Below are 14,284 nucleotides of genomic sequence, written 5' to 3' on the forward strand. Positions count from 1 at the left end.
ATATGACAGAGAACCCGGGCCGACATGACTAGTCATGAACCCAAAGTGGCACTAACTTACGGGAACTGGCATACATGAATTGTCGGAGGAAATAGCCATGGGTAGCCTAGCCGGCTTCCCCTGGCCCTTCTGAAAAAATCACGAGCCCGTCCGGCTCTCAAGGATCCAAGACATGGAGCCGCCTCCCCCGTGCTGGCTGCCACCCAGGCCTGCTCGAAGAAGGCGGCCCGACTTTTCCCCTCATGAAGAAAACCATGGGAGGCCGACTCGAAGAAGCCGGCTCCAAGATGCCGGCTCCAAGAAGCCGGCCATGAGGAGGCCGGCTCCAGGAGGCCGGCTCCCATAAAGCGGTCGAGACCGTACCCTCAAAGTTTGCATCCACCTAGCGGCGATGAGACGGGGCGTGGCTACAGTAAAGCCTGCCACCCCCGAATCCCGGAGCACGCCTGGCACAGTGCGCCGTACGGAGTGGCCATGACCCGTCCGGCGCGGCACTGTTGCCATGTTGACCCTGATGTCATCCGCGACGGGCTACCAGTACGGCCCACGGGCGGTGGGCCCCTTCGGGCAGAGAGACACCCGAAGGCGGCCTGGCCTCCCCCAGTCGGCCCGAAGGCGGCCTGGCCTCCTCCAGTCGGCCCGAGACGGGGCCGGCTCCCCGCAGCCGGCTCGCTTCCCCTCTCGAAGAAGACGCCCCATTAAGGAGACAAGACGCGGTAAGGCTACAGTAATCGCCCGCCGGACGGCAGCATTGTGGCCACGCCTACCTCGACGAAGCCCTCGTCATCAGGATGAGGCAACAGTAAACAGCCATCGACAAGACCCTTGGCAGGGGGGCCTATCTGTTGCCAAGGAGTTGGTAGCCGGCGGGACCCACCAGCCGGCAGGCCCCAGCAGTCAGCGCAGAAGCCGGCGAGCGCGGTCACAGACGGCTGGGCCCCGCGCCCAGTCGGATTACCATTGTACCCCCGAGGGGTAGGCCTATATAAACCCCCCAGGGCACCCATGCAAAGGGTTCGACCCCCAGCTAGATCTAGACACCATACAAGGAGAAGAAGCAGGCTAGCCGTGCCCTTCTTCCTCCTCCCACCAAGCAGCTCGAGGAGTATTGTGTAGCTACTTGTTCATCTAGTGATCATGCGGATTCCCCGCAGAGCAGCAGTAGGGGTGTTATCTCCACGGAGAGCCCCGAAGCTGGGTAAGATCCGCCGGCGTGCATGTCTTCGCCTTATCCCGTTTCCAGGCACCGGCGATGTCTTACTGGCTCCCACAATGATAAGCCACCCGTTGGCATATGTCGCACCTACCACCCGACATTTGGCGCCCACCGTGGGGCCAGGTGCACCGTTGTCCGGAGACCTGTTCTGGACGGGAACCCTCTCCCTCCCCAGCGAGCGTAGCCAGCCCGGCACGCCCGATGGCGCTTGCCATGACGCACTGCAAGGCGTCACCAGCATCTGCGCGGCGAGCAGCCTCGCCGATCTCCTCGACGAAACCCTCATCTCCGATGAGCTCGCCTCCGATGCGGGCACCGACCACCTCGCCAACCTTCTCGGTCAGCTCCATGTCTCCAGCGAGCCCGCTGCGGACCTGGAGTCGGTTGGCTCCACCGACCCGATGCCTGTCGACTCCGACACGGCCTCCTACGACACCTTCCCCACCAACGTCACGATCTACAAAGACCCGCTTCCTCAAGCCGACGGCTGCGATGCTGTCACCATCGAAGTAATGGTTGTCGGCCACGGCGGCCCGGCCGACGAGAGCGCCCACGACTTGTCCGCCCCCCTCCCGGCCAATGCCAACAACGAAGCACTGGAGGCACGCAGCCTCGCCCTCCTCGTAGAGGGCCGGAGGCTGGCTTCCGTGAGACGCCTCACTGAGGCCTATCAGCACGAAGCTGACCGCGCCGCCTTCGGCACGCCGGCCCCGGGCGGGCCAAGTCGGGCCGGCCTTGTCAAGCAACGCGGCGCCGTCATCGCCGACACGCTGGGAGTCGACCGCCCGGTCTATGCCACTCCGCTCGAGAACTTGCGTGCCGCCCAGGCGGCCATAGACGAGTTGGACGGCTTGGAGGCCGAAGACCTCCCCCACATGACCCGGCGCATCCAGCAGCTGATTGACGCAGCTGCGCAGCGACATGGAGCAGACGCCCGCGCGGGAAGCCCTCCCCCGTGCCGAGATCACGGCGCAACGTCCCGGACGCCGGCTATGAGCAACACCCGCGCGCGGCACGAGAAAGAGCCGGCTGCCAGCCGCAGCCGGACCCGAATCTCCATCAAGCAAGACGCGGACGGCCATCCCCGAGCCATGGAATGGCGGGGCAACCCGCCTCCGCCTCGACCCCGTGGAGAGAGATATCCCACCCCGCCGCCAGTGGCGCACCCGACTCTCAGCGGCCGACTAGGTCGCCGCGAAGGAGTCGGCGAGAACGACGCCCGCCATCGGATCGACCGCCTGGCGCGATCCCTGGTGTTGGAAGAAGAAGACGATGTTGGCCCGCCTTGTTTCGGCCCCCGCATCTGCGACGAGCCTTTCCCCAAAGGGTTCTCGCTCCCAAGAGACACGCCCAAGTACAACGGCTCCGTGAAACCGGAAGATTGGTTGATCGACTACTCCACGGCGGTCAGCATAGCCAACGGCAACCGGCGTGTTGCCGTGAATTACGTGCCCCTCATGCTGCAAGGCACGGCGCGAACCTGGCTCAACAGCCTCAAGCCTCTCAGCATCAACAGTCGGCTAGATTTCACCGAAGCTTTCATCCGCAACTTCACCAGCACCTACAAGCGGGCTCCCAAGCCCAGACAGCTCTCCTTGTGCGTACAAGGCCCCGCCGAGTCCACTCACGACTACCTCACGCGTTGGGCCGAACTCCGCAATTCTTGCGAGGGGGTGCACGAGGTGCAAGCCATCGAGTACTTTACAGCCGGATGCCGAGAAGGCACCCGGCTCAAGCACAAGCTCCTCTGCGACGAGCCGGCTACCCTCGATGAGATTATGGACATAGCGGATAAGTACGCCACCGCCGATTCCTCGATGAAGACCGAGCTTCGGGTAGACGCGTCTGGAAAGGTACTCAACCCGGCGCCCAAGACGCCGGCTGGGGATTCCGGCCGACGCCCCCACTTGATCGACCACAAGCGCAAGGGCCCCGCGCCGCCTCCCGCCAGTCGGCAGGTGGCCACCGTTGAAGACGTGCCGCCTGAAGGGCGGCCCGCGCCCAAGAAACCCAAGGGCGGCCGGCCGGCTTGGCAGCCGGCTTTCTCCTACGAGCAAACTCTCGACGCCCCGTGCAAGTTCCACAGCGGCGTGAAGCCGTCCAACCACACAACCCGGAAGTGCCATTGGCTCACCCGAATCTCCAAAGGCGAGGGGCTCGCGCCGCCTTCGCCTGCCGGCCCGCCGCCTCCGCCTCCGCCGCCTCCGGCAGCTCGGCCCGCGGTCGGAGCCGTGCACGACGAGTTCCCTGACGAGCAAGCAACCTACATCATCTTTACAAGCCAGCCCGAAGACCGGCGCAGCAAACGCCGAGAGCACCAGGAAGTTAGCGTGGTCGCTGCCGACCCCGCCAGGCACATGCATTGGTCAGAAAAGCCCATCAGCTGGAGCCGGGCCGACCATCCAGAGGTGATGCCGTCTCCCGGCTCTTATGCGCTGGTCCTGGAAGCCACCCTCGCGACGGACAGACGTGCTGCCCGCTTCTCCCGCGTGCTGATAGACGGCGGGAGCAGCATCAACATCCTGTACCGTGATAACCTGGAGAAGCTAAATGTCAAGACGAAGCAGCTCATGCCGACTCGAACAGTGTTCCATGGCATCGTACCCGGCCTGTCCTACGCCCCCATTGTTAAAATCAAGATTGATGTACTTTTTGGGGACAAGGAGCATTTTCGCCGGGAAGCGATCTGGTTTGAAGTGGTGGACCTGGAGAGCCCTTACCATGCATTGCTTGGCCGACCTGCCTTGGCCAAATTCATGGCAGTTCCCCACTATGCATACCTCAAGATGAAGATACCGAGCACCAAAGGCGCCATCACCATAGCCGGCGATTACAAGAAGTCCTTTGAGTGCGCGGCAGCCAACAGCCGGCTGGCCATGTCCCTTGTGATTGCCGAAGAAAAGAAGATGCTGGACCGAGTCGTGGCCATAGCCGGCAAGCAGTCGGCCGTGTCCCCCGACCCCAAGGAGCACGATGCTCAAGGATCCTTCCAGCCGGCCGAGGAGACGAAGAAGATACCCCTTGACCCCGAGCATCCAGAGAGGTTTGCCGTCATCGGGGCAAGCCTGAACAGCAAATAGGAAGGCGAGCTCGCCGATTTCCTCCGTGAGAATCGGGACATCTTTGCATGGTCCCCCAAGGACATGCCGGGTGTTCCGAGGAAATTCGCCGAGCACAAACTACACGTTCAAGACGACACAAAGCCAGTCAAACAACCCCTCCGCCGACTGTCGGAGGAGAAGCGCAGGATTGTGGGAGAGGAGATAGCCCAGCTTCTGGCAGCCGGCTTCATTATGGAAGTTTTCTTTCCGGAATGGCTCGCCAACCCGGTCCTTTTGCTAAAGAAGAATAACAAGTGGCGCATGTGTATAGACTACACAAGCCTCAACAAGGCCTATCCCAAAGATCCTTTTGCCCTGCCAAGGATTGACCAAGTGATAGACTCCACAGCCGGATGCGAGCTGTTGAGTTTCTTGGATGCTTACTCCGGATATCACCAGATAAAGCTAGATCCGGACGACCACCTGAAGACCGCCTTCATCACGCCATTTGGAGCCTTCTGCTACCTGACTATGACATTCGGCTTGAGAAATGCCGGTGCCACTTTTCAGCGTTGCATGCAGAAGTGCCTCCTCAAGCAACTCGGCAGAAATGCTCACGTTTACGTGGACGACATCGTAGTGAAGACGGAGAAGCGCAGCACCTTGCTGGGAGACCTCAAGGAAACGTTTGAGAACTTACGCCGGTTCCAAATCAAGCTCAACCCCGAGAAATGTGTGTTCGGAGTGCCAGCCGGCCAGCTCCTAGGCTTCCTGGTCTCCGAACGCGGCATCGGATGCAACCCGGTGACGATCAAGGCCATCGAGAGAATGGCGATCCCCACCAAGCTTCGAGACATTCAGAAGTTCACCGGGTGCTTGGCCTCCTTGAACCGCTTCATCAGCCGGCTCGGAGAGAAAGTTCTCCCCCTCTACCGCCTCATGAAGAAGAGCACTCACTTTGAGTGGAACGACCAGGCCGACCAAGCCTTTCACGAACTGAAGAAGATGTTGACCATGCCGCCTGTCCTCGCGGCGCCGACTGAGAAAGAGCCCATGCTCCTTTACATCGCCGCAACCAGCCGGGTGGTCAGCACCGTCATCGTAGTCCAACGCCCAGAAGAAGGCCGAGCCCAGCCGGTCCAAAGGCCGGTGTATTATTTGAGCGAGGTGTTATCCGCCTCAAAGCAGAACTACCGGCACTACCAGAAAATGTGTTACGGCGTGTACTTCACCGCCAAGAAGCTGAAGCCCTACTTTTAAGAGCATCCCGTCACGGTCGTATGCACCGCCCCGCTGGCCGAGATCATAGGCAGCCGAGACGCATCCGGCCGGGTGGCGAAATGGGCCATCGAGCTGGCCCCTTACACAATCTTCTACCAGCCCCGCACCGCCATCAAGTCCCAAGCACTGGCCGACTTCCTCGTCGACTGGGCCGAGACCCAGTACCTGCCGCCAGCTCCCGACTCCACCCATTGGCGCATGCACTTTGACGGGTCCAAGATGCGCACCGGCTTGGGAGCCGGCGTCGTCCTTACCTCTCCCAAAGGCGACAAGCTCAGATACACGCAACAGATCCACTTTGCTGCCTCCAACAACGTGGCCGAGTATGAGGCGCTCATACACGGGCTCCGGCTTGCCAAAGAACTTGGCATTCGCCCGATCCTATGTTATGGCGACTCGGACCTGGTGGTCCAGCAGTCATCCAGCGACTGGTACGCCAAGGACGCAAATATGGCGAGCTACCGCTTCCTGGTCCAACAACTCAGCGGATACTTCGAAGGATGCGAGTTCCTCCACGTACCGCGAGCCGACAACGAGCCAGCTGATGCCCTGGCTCGAATAGGCTCTACTCGGCAAGCAATTCCAACCGGCGTCGCTCTACAACGCCTCCTCAAGCCGTCTATCAAGCCGTCTCCAGAATCCGACTCCATCTTCGTGCCGCCTAACCCTGATGCGGCCGAATCCGGCTCGAAGAACCAAGCAGGCGCCCCCGAGACTCCCGCAGCCGGCTCGGGGACTTCGGCAACCGGCCCGGGGACTGCCACACCCGGCTCGGGGACAGCGGTAGCCGGCCCGGGGACTGCACCAGCACAACAGCCGGCGGCCGACTCCAGCATCTCACCGCCCAGCCCGCCCACCCTGGTGGCGGTAGCAACTTTAGCAGTAGAAGAAGTCGCGGCTCCGTCATGGGCTCAGTCCATCCTCAACTTCCTAGTAAACTAAGATCTGCCGGCTGACGAAACAGAAGCAAGACAAGTCCAACGTCGAGCCGGAGCATACACAATCGTCAATAGAGAACTAGTCAAGCGCAGTGTCCCTGGAATCCTCCAACGGTGCGTCGAGCAAGAGAAGGGCATTGCAATCCTCAGAGACATTCACCAAGGAGAATGCGGCCACCATGCGGTCTCAAGATCACTTGTCGCCAAAGCCTTCCGCCATGGTTTCTTCTGGCCGAGTGCTTTGGATGACGCCAAAGAATTAGTTAAACATTGCAAGGGATGCCAACTCTTCAGCTCCAAGCAACACATGCCGGCTTCGGCACTCAAGACCATTCCCCTCACTTGGCCCTTCGTTTGGGGACTGGACATGGTGGGCCCATTCAAGACGGCGCGCGGCGGCATGACGCATCTGCTCGTCGCCGTGGACAAATTCACCAAGTGGATTGAAGCAAAGCCGATCAAGAAGCTGAATGGGCCGACTGCTGTGACGTTCATCGCAGACATAACAACTCGGTACGGCATACCACACAGCATCATCACCGACAATGGCACGAATTTTGCCAAAGGAGCCTTGGCACGTTTCTGCGCAGCCCAAGGTATCCGGCTGGACTTAGCATCCGTCGCCCACCCGCAGTCAAACGGCCAGGTCGAGCGAGCCAACGGCCTCATCCTCTCCGGCATCAAGCCCCGACTGGTCGTACCTCTGGAGCGGTCAGCCGGCTGTTGGCTCGATGAGCTGCCGGCTGTCCTCTGGAGTCTGCGCACTACCCCAAACAAGTCAAACGGCTTCACCCCTTTCTTCCTTGTATATGGTGCCGAGGCGGTCATCCCAACTGACATCGAGTTCGACTCACCTCGAGTAACCATGTACACGGAAGCGGAGGCCAAGGAAGCACGAGAAGACGGCGTCGACCTGCTGGAAGAAAGCCGGCTGTTAGCCCTCAGCCGGTCTGCCATCTACCAGCAGGGTTTGCGCCGCTACCACAGCCGGAAAGTCAGGCCAAGATCTTTCCAAGAGGGCGATCTTGTGCTCCGGCTGATCCAGCGAACAACCGGCCAGCACAAACTCTCGGCCCCTTGGGAAGGCCCCTTCGTCATCAGCAGAGCTCTAGGCAACGACTCGTACTACCTGATCGATGCACAGAAGCCGAAGGCACGCAAGAGAGATGACTCCGGCAAGGAGTCGGAACGACCATGGAACGCCAACCTCCTTCGAATATTTTACAGTTGAAACACCGTATGTATCACGCTAACTTTTGTATTAAGTACGAGACAATAGGCCCCCCGAGGATGGCTCAGGGACTGCCATCTCTTATCTATGAATGAAAAGTATCATGCTTATGATCTTTTCATTTCATTTACTTGTTCCGTCCGGCACCGGGTTCGACTAGTCGGCTCGGGGACTGGCCGACTGGAGTTATATTAGAAGTCCTACCCGCAGCCAGACAAGTAGTGTGCCGGCTCCCAAGCCTTCTCTTGCCAAAAGTCGCAGTTCGAAGAACCGGCTGTCCGGCTGGCAAGAGTTAAAGGCAGGAACGGGCGCCCACACGAAAAACGGCTAGGGACTAACAGACTAATATAACGAAAGCCGGTTTTTTCTCCCACCGCCGACTGGCTACCAGAGTAGCCGGCCGGCCGGTTTCCGTTCACTTCACTTCAATCCAAGAAAGCTCAAGTACTTGCCTCCCCAAAGAGGGAAGGCGGCAAAGGAAAAAACCTAAGGATAAAAAGCATATGCGAATGGAAACCAAACATGCACATAATAATATTTACATAAAAAGACCTCCGAGAGGCCAGCATTCAACATAGTTTGGATACACCCCCAGTGGGTGGAACTGCAAAAACTTAACAAAGATTGTTCAAAAGACAACAAGCAGGAAAGATAAAGACGGCAGGTCAAGCTGGCGGAGCGGCCGACGAGCCGGACTGGTTGGCGGAGACGGTCATGCCGGCTGAAGGAGCGGCCAGCTGGCGAACTTCGGCTTGGTCGCCGCCTCCCGCAGAGGGCGCGCTTCCACGCGCCTCGTTGCTGGAGGCACGGTCGGCCTGAGGCCGGCCAGTTGTTCCACCAGCCGGCTCGACGTCTTCGCCGTCCTCCTCTTCGTCATCCTCGCCCTCGTCGCTGGAGGCAATCTCCTCTGCCGAGTCCTCGCCAACCGCCGGGTTCAGCCCGAACCACTCCTCCGGCTGAGCAACACCGTCATCATCGATTTCGGGTGCGAAAACGCTGATGTCGGTGCACTCGGCGATCGTCGAAGCTCGCTGGGCGATAGCTGGCCTCACCTCCTCCAGCTCCGCATCGGCCTCCATCCGCCAAGTGCGCAGCTAGTCCAGGCTCAGCCCTGGGTACCAAGCCCGAACAAACTCCAACGCCCGCCCGTCTCCGAGGCGGGCCACCGACGCCTTCCAAGCCTCAAAGAGACCGACTGCGGCCTCTAGCCAGTCGGCAGTTCGGCTTGGGGTGCGGGGGATCGTCTCGCCGGGCCAGAGGGCGGCCAACACTTGCGCCCCGGCGCGTTGGAGCCGGCGAAGCATCCGATGAGCCGGCTTCAACTGCGCCTGGGCAGCCAAGAGCTGCTCCTCAAGCGTCCGGTTCGCATCCGGCGCGATGTTGGCCCCCGCCTGGCGGCGCGCCTCGCGATGGGCCTCAATGCTTTGGGCGGCGAAGGCGGAATAGCCGGGGAAGTAGTCTGCGCCAAAAAACAAGTAGCAGCTCAAGATAAGCCAAAAACCCAGGCGGCAAGGAGTAGGGGAGGGCCGAGGAAGGCGGCTTACCGTCGATCAAATCCTCAATCCGGCCGAAACCTTCATCCAGGGCCCGCCGGGTCTCAGACCAACTCGCCGCCTCGGTCTCATACTCCGCCTTCAAGGCGGCTTCGCTCTCCTGCGCCGCCTGCAGGGCCGCCTTGTGGCTCTCCTCTTGGTCGGCCAGCTTCTTGGCTAGGCGATCCCGTTCCTGGACCAAGGCGGCGTGCTCGGCCTCCTTGGTATGAAGGGCGGCCTTCGCTTTGCCGAGCTCCTTCCTCAAGTCGGCGTTGGCCCCTGAAGACAAAGAAAGAGAAAAATTAATAAGGAAAGAGTCGTCAAGAAAGATCCGTCCCGACTGCACCGCAGTCGGCCCGAATCTCGGGGACTCCACCCAGTGGGTGCGCTGACGCGCCCCCACATGAGACAAACAAGATCAAGTACTTACTTCGGCTGTCGGCCAGGTCGTCGGTCCTCCGGCTCAACTCCCGAGCCTGGGAGTTGAAGGCGGTAGCATGGAGGTTGTGATATTCCTGAAAGTTCAGACAAAAAGCAAAGTAAGGTAGCCGTCGAGAAAGATCCGACCCGACTGCGCAGCAGTCGGCCCGAATCTCGGGGACTACACCCAGTGGGTGCGCTGACGCGCCCCCACGGAAGAAATCAAGAAATCAAAAGCGGCCAAGAATGAAGGACTTACCCGGATGGCGGCTCGCGTCCTCAGGAACTCCTGGGTGAAGTGTTGCAGCAGGGCGGCCTGAGCTTGCAGGCGGCTCCGGACCCCTTGAGCCGCCACATTCAGCTCGCCGGTCCCCCCGCTGGGAGTCCACTCGGATGTGGCAGTGCTGGCCGCCTCCAGATCTTCCGCCAACTGGCCTGCGCCCGTGACTCAGCGCAACTCCGGCGGAGCGGCGCCTCCCCCTGCGCGCCGGCTCGTCGCCGGATGCACCTCGAGGCCAGCTCTGTTCTCCGGCTCACCTCCGGTCGGCCCCTCTGGCGCCACTGACGATTGGCCGCCTTGTCCCGCTCCGGTTGGCGCTGCTGGCGGCGCTCTCCTCGCGAAGGCCACGGGGTCCTCCCACCTCTCCATCAGCGGCGGGTCTTGGACGATCTCCTCCGCCAAGGGCAATGGGGTGTCGGGGGCTACGTCTCGGAGAGGAATGGTGAGCAGTGGAGGCTGGTTGCGCGAGCTTTCCGCCTCCGTCTCCGCGGTAGCTGCCTCCGTCTGGGCCTTGGCTGCCGCGTCGGCCTGCTCCCTCGCCGCCTGGGCGGCCGCCTTCTCCGCCGCCTCGCGCTCCTCCCGCGCTTCGCGGGCGTTCCGCTCTGTGGCCTCCCTGAGATCGGCGCGGGGGTCCACGCGGCGGGAGCTCGAAGGCCCTCCAGCCGGCCCCACGACGGAGCCGCCCGGACCCCGCTCAAGGGAAAGCGGCGCCCTGTCCAGCAAGCGAGAAAAAGTTAAGAAGAATATTCGAAGAGAAAGACAATGATGAAGGGCATGCGACCAGGCAATCGGCGACTTACGCTGAAACCGCCTGAGGCTGCTTCACCGCCTTGCGGAAGCGGGCCGCCTTCGCGGCCGCCTCGTCTCGTTTTGTCGCCACGGTGGAGGGCTTGGACTTCTTCGGCCAACTACCGAAGAGGCCTGAAGCGGCCCGACGCTTCTGCGCGCCGCCGGCGGCCGGTGCGATGGACGAGCCCGCGCCCTGATAGTTGGCCGCCGGCTGGCGACGCGGGGCGACTTCGGCTTCAGCATCGTCCGGCCAGTCCTCGAAGCTCGCGGTGAACCTTGAGCCTCCGGGCTCGGCGTTGTCCCCCACGACGGCGTCTTCCAAGGCGGCCGCCCCCAAGTCCGGGTCGTCAACGTCGTCCACCGTACGGTCGGGGGCATACTGGCGTTCAATCCCTGCCGCCCCGGCCGGCGGCGGAAGAAGAGGGTTCTGCTCAAAAGAACCGACTGGTCAGAAGCCGGCCGTCACGAAGCCGGCTGACGACAAAAAGAAGATAGAGAGAGAAGCTTACCACGGGCGGAGGATTGGCGCGAGAATACGGCGCCTTGCTGTATTGCCAGTCCCCGGCGAGCTTGCAGTTGGTGATGTAATTAACCATGAGCGCCACCTCCGTGTGGGGCATTTCCCATGTGCTCAGCCGGCTTGGGTCGAAGCGGCCGCTCATCTGACACATCATATGGGGCCGGGTTTGGAGAGGAAGAATCCGGCGCTCCACGAAGGCAGCCACCAAGTGGGCCCCGCGCAGGCCTTCCGACTGGATCATCACCCGAAGCCGGGAGATGGCGGCGTTCCCAGCCGTTGACAGTGACCGGGACCGGAAACCCCACGAGGGCTGCCTCCCAGCCGGCGGGCCGGCTACGTAAGCCGGCAAGTTGATGTAGTCTCCTTGCTCGGCGACGTTCCTCACGTAGAAGTACGATTTTTGCCAGACCTTCACCGACTGGATTAGGGCGACGACGGTGCCGAGTTTGCTCTGGAAGAACTCTCCCCAGAGCTCCAGTGTGGGGAGTAGCCCCAAGAAGCCTTCGCAGAGGGAGACGAAGGCCGACAGCAGCATCACCGCATTGGGCGTGAGGTGATGCGGCTGGAGGTTGTAGAACTCGAGGAAGGAGCGCAGAAATCCGCTCGCCGGAAGGCCGAAGCCGCGCAGGCAGTGCGAGAGGAAGACGACCCGCTCGCCCTCCTCCGGCGCCGGCGAGATCTCCGTCTCCGGCGCCAGGCGGACCTGCACGAGGTTGGCGCCGGGCAGGCGCCGAGTCTGGCGGAGGAACTCCACATGGTCTTCATGGACGTTGGAGCCGTCCCACGAGCTTGACAACGCCATGGGAGCGAGGCGATGTGGAGATGCGGCGGCGCTGAGACGGGAGGCCGCGGCGGCAACAAGAGGAAGAAACGAGGATTAGGAGGGGCGGAGCGAGAGAGAGCGTGTGAACCTCTGTCACTCTCCCTCCTCCCCCTACTTATAGGCTCGCGTGGCGGAGCCGAGGAGGCGCGGCGTGGGGAAGCGTGGGGATCGATCGTGCCCACTCCCCATGTCCCGCGATTATTGAGCCTTAACAGCGAAACCAAACTGCCTCGGGAAGGCGAGCGGCCCCTGTGGGCCACGGAAGATCCGCGCCCGGACCAAGGCTCGCGAGTGGCGGGCCCGGGCCTGCGGCGGCGTCCCGTCGCGCGCGTGCGCTCGCCGGATCTCGCTGCCACGTGGCCGCGGAGGGCCCGTGGTCAGCACGCAGGTCCCCACTCCTCCCACCTACAAGACGCGTGCCTCTCTGAAGTCGGCATACGCCCGCAAAGCCGGCTCTTCAGGATGGGAAGCTGACCAAGCTTCTCGTCCCCCTGCTCGCCTCGGAGCTCGATCAGCTTCAGGGACTACTGTCAGAGCAAATAGCGATGGGTAGCCTAGCTGGCTTCCCCTGGCCCTTCTGAAAAAATCACGAGCCCATCCGGCTCTCAAGGATCCAAGACATGGAGCCGCCTCCCCCGTGCTGGCTGCCACCCAGGCCAGCTCGAAGAAGGCGGCCCGACTTTTCCCCTCATGAAGAAAACCATGGGAGGCCGACTCGAAGAAGCCGACTCCAAGATGCCGGCTCCAAGAAGCAGGCCATGAGGAGGCCGGCTCCAGGAGGCCGGCTCCCATAAAGCGGTCGAGACCGTACCCTCAAAGTTTGCATCCACCTAGCGGCGATGAGACGGGGCGTGGCTACAGTAAAGCCTGCCACCCCCGAATCCCGGAGCACGCCTGGCACAGTGCGCCGTACGGAGTGGCCATGACCCGTCCGGCGTGGCACTATTGCCATGTTGACCCTGATGTCATCCGCGACGGGCTACCAGTACGGCCCACAGGCGGTGGGCCCCTTCGGGCAGAGAGACACCCGAAAGCGGCCTGGCCTCCCCCAGTCGGCCCGAAGGCGGCCTGGCCTCCTCCAGTCGGCCCGAGACGGGGCCGGCTCCCTGCAGCCGGCTCGCTTCCCCTCTCGAAGAAGACGCCCCATTAAGGAGACAAGACGCGGTAAGGCTACAGTAATCGCTCGCCGGACGGCAGCATTGTAGCCACGCCTACCTCGACGAAGCCCTCGTCATCAGGATGAGGCAACAGTAACCAGCCATCGACAAGACCCTTGGCAGTGGGGCCTGTCTGTTGCCAAGGAGTTGGTAGCCGGCGGGACCCACCAGCCGGCGGGCCCCAGCAGTCGGCGCAGAAGCCGGCGAGTGCGGTCACAGACGGCTGGGCCCCGCGCCCAGTCGGATTACCATTGTACCCCTGGGGGTAGGCCTATATAAACCCCCCGGGGCACCCATGCAAAGGGTTCGACCCCCAGCTAGATCTAGACACCATACAAGGAGAAGAAGCAGGCTAGCCGTGCCCTTCTTCCTCCTCCCACCAAGCAGCTCGAGGAGTATTGTGTAGCTACTTGTTCATCTAGTGATCATGCGGAGACCCCGTAGAGCAGCAGTAGGGGTGTTATCTCCACGGAGAGCCCCGAAGCTGGGTAAGATCTGCCGGCGTGCATGTCTTCGCCTTATCCCGTTTCCAGGCACCGGCGATGTCTTACCGGCTCCCACAATGATAAGCCACCCGTTGGCATATGTCGCACCTACCACCCGACATGAATCAACATCGAGCATGTCGGTCAGCAGCGTGTGAATCCAGGCTGTTGCACTGGGCTAACAGGACTCCGGGAACCCGGGCTGTAGCAGGCTAGGCAGGACTCCGGATGTCACCACGTGACATTTCCCCGAAGGGACAGACACAGGAACGAAGTGAATCACATGCCGGCCATTCAAGTTTTCCGGAGCAGTAGTGCTGGACTAGCAGGACTCTGGTGAACCGAGCTGTAGCGGACTACTATGGCTCATGGAAGCACAAGGCTACATTTTCCCATAAGAGAGGCTACCAAGGATAAACAACTAGGTTGTCGGATCCCACACATAGCAAGCATTTCAATCATACACTCAATATGCTCGATATGTGTAAATACAACATGGCATCACACCATAACTCTATGACTCAAGTATTTATTCATTAGGCTCCGAGGAGCGAGATATTACAAACATGGG

The sequence above is a fragment of the Triticum urartu genome, chromosome 6, assembly GCF_003073215.2.
Source record: "Triticum urartu cultivar G1812 chromosome 6, Tu2.1, whole genome shotgun sequence".
Classification (NCBI taxonomy): Eukaryota; Viridiplantae; Streptophyta; class Magnoliopsida; order Poales; family Poaceae; genus Triticum; species Triticum urartu.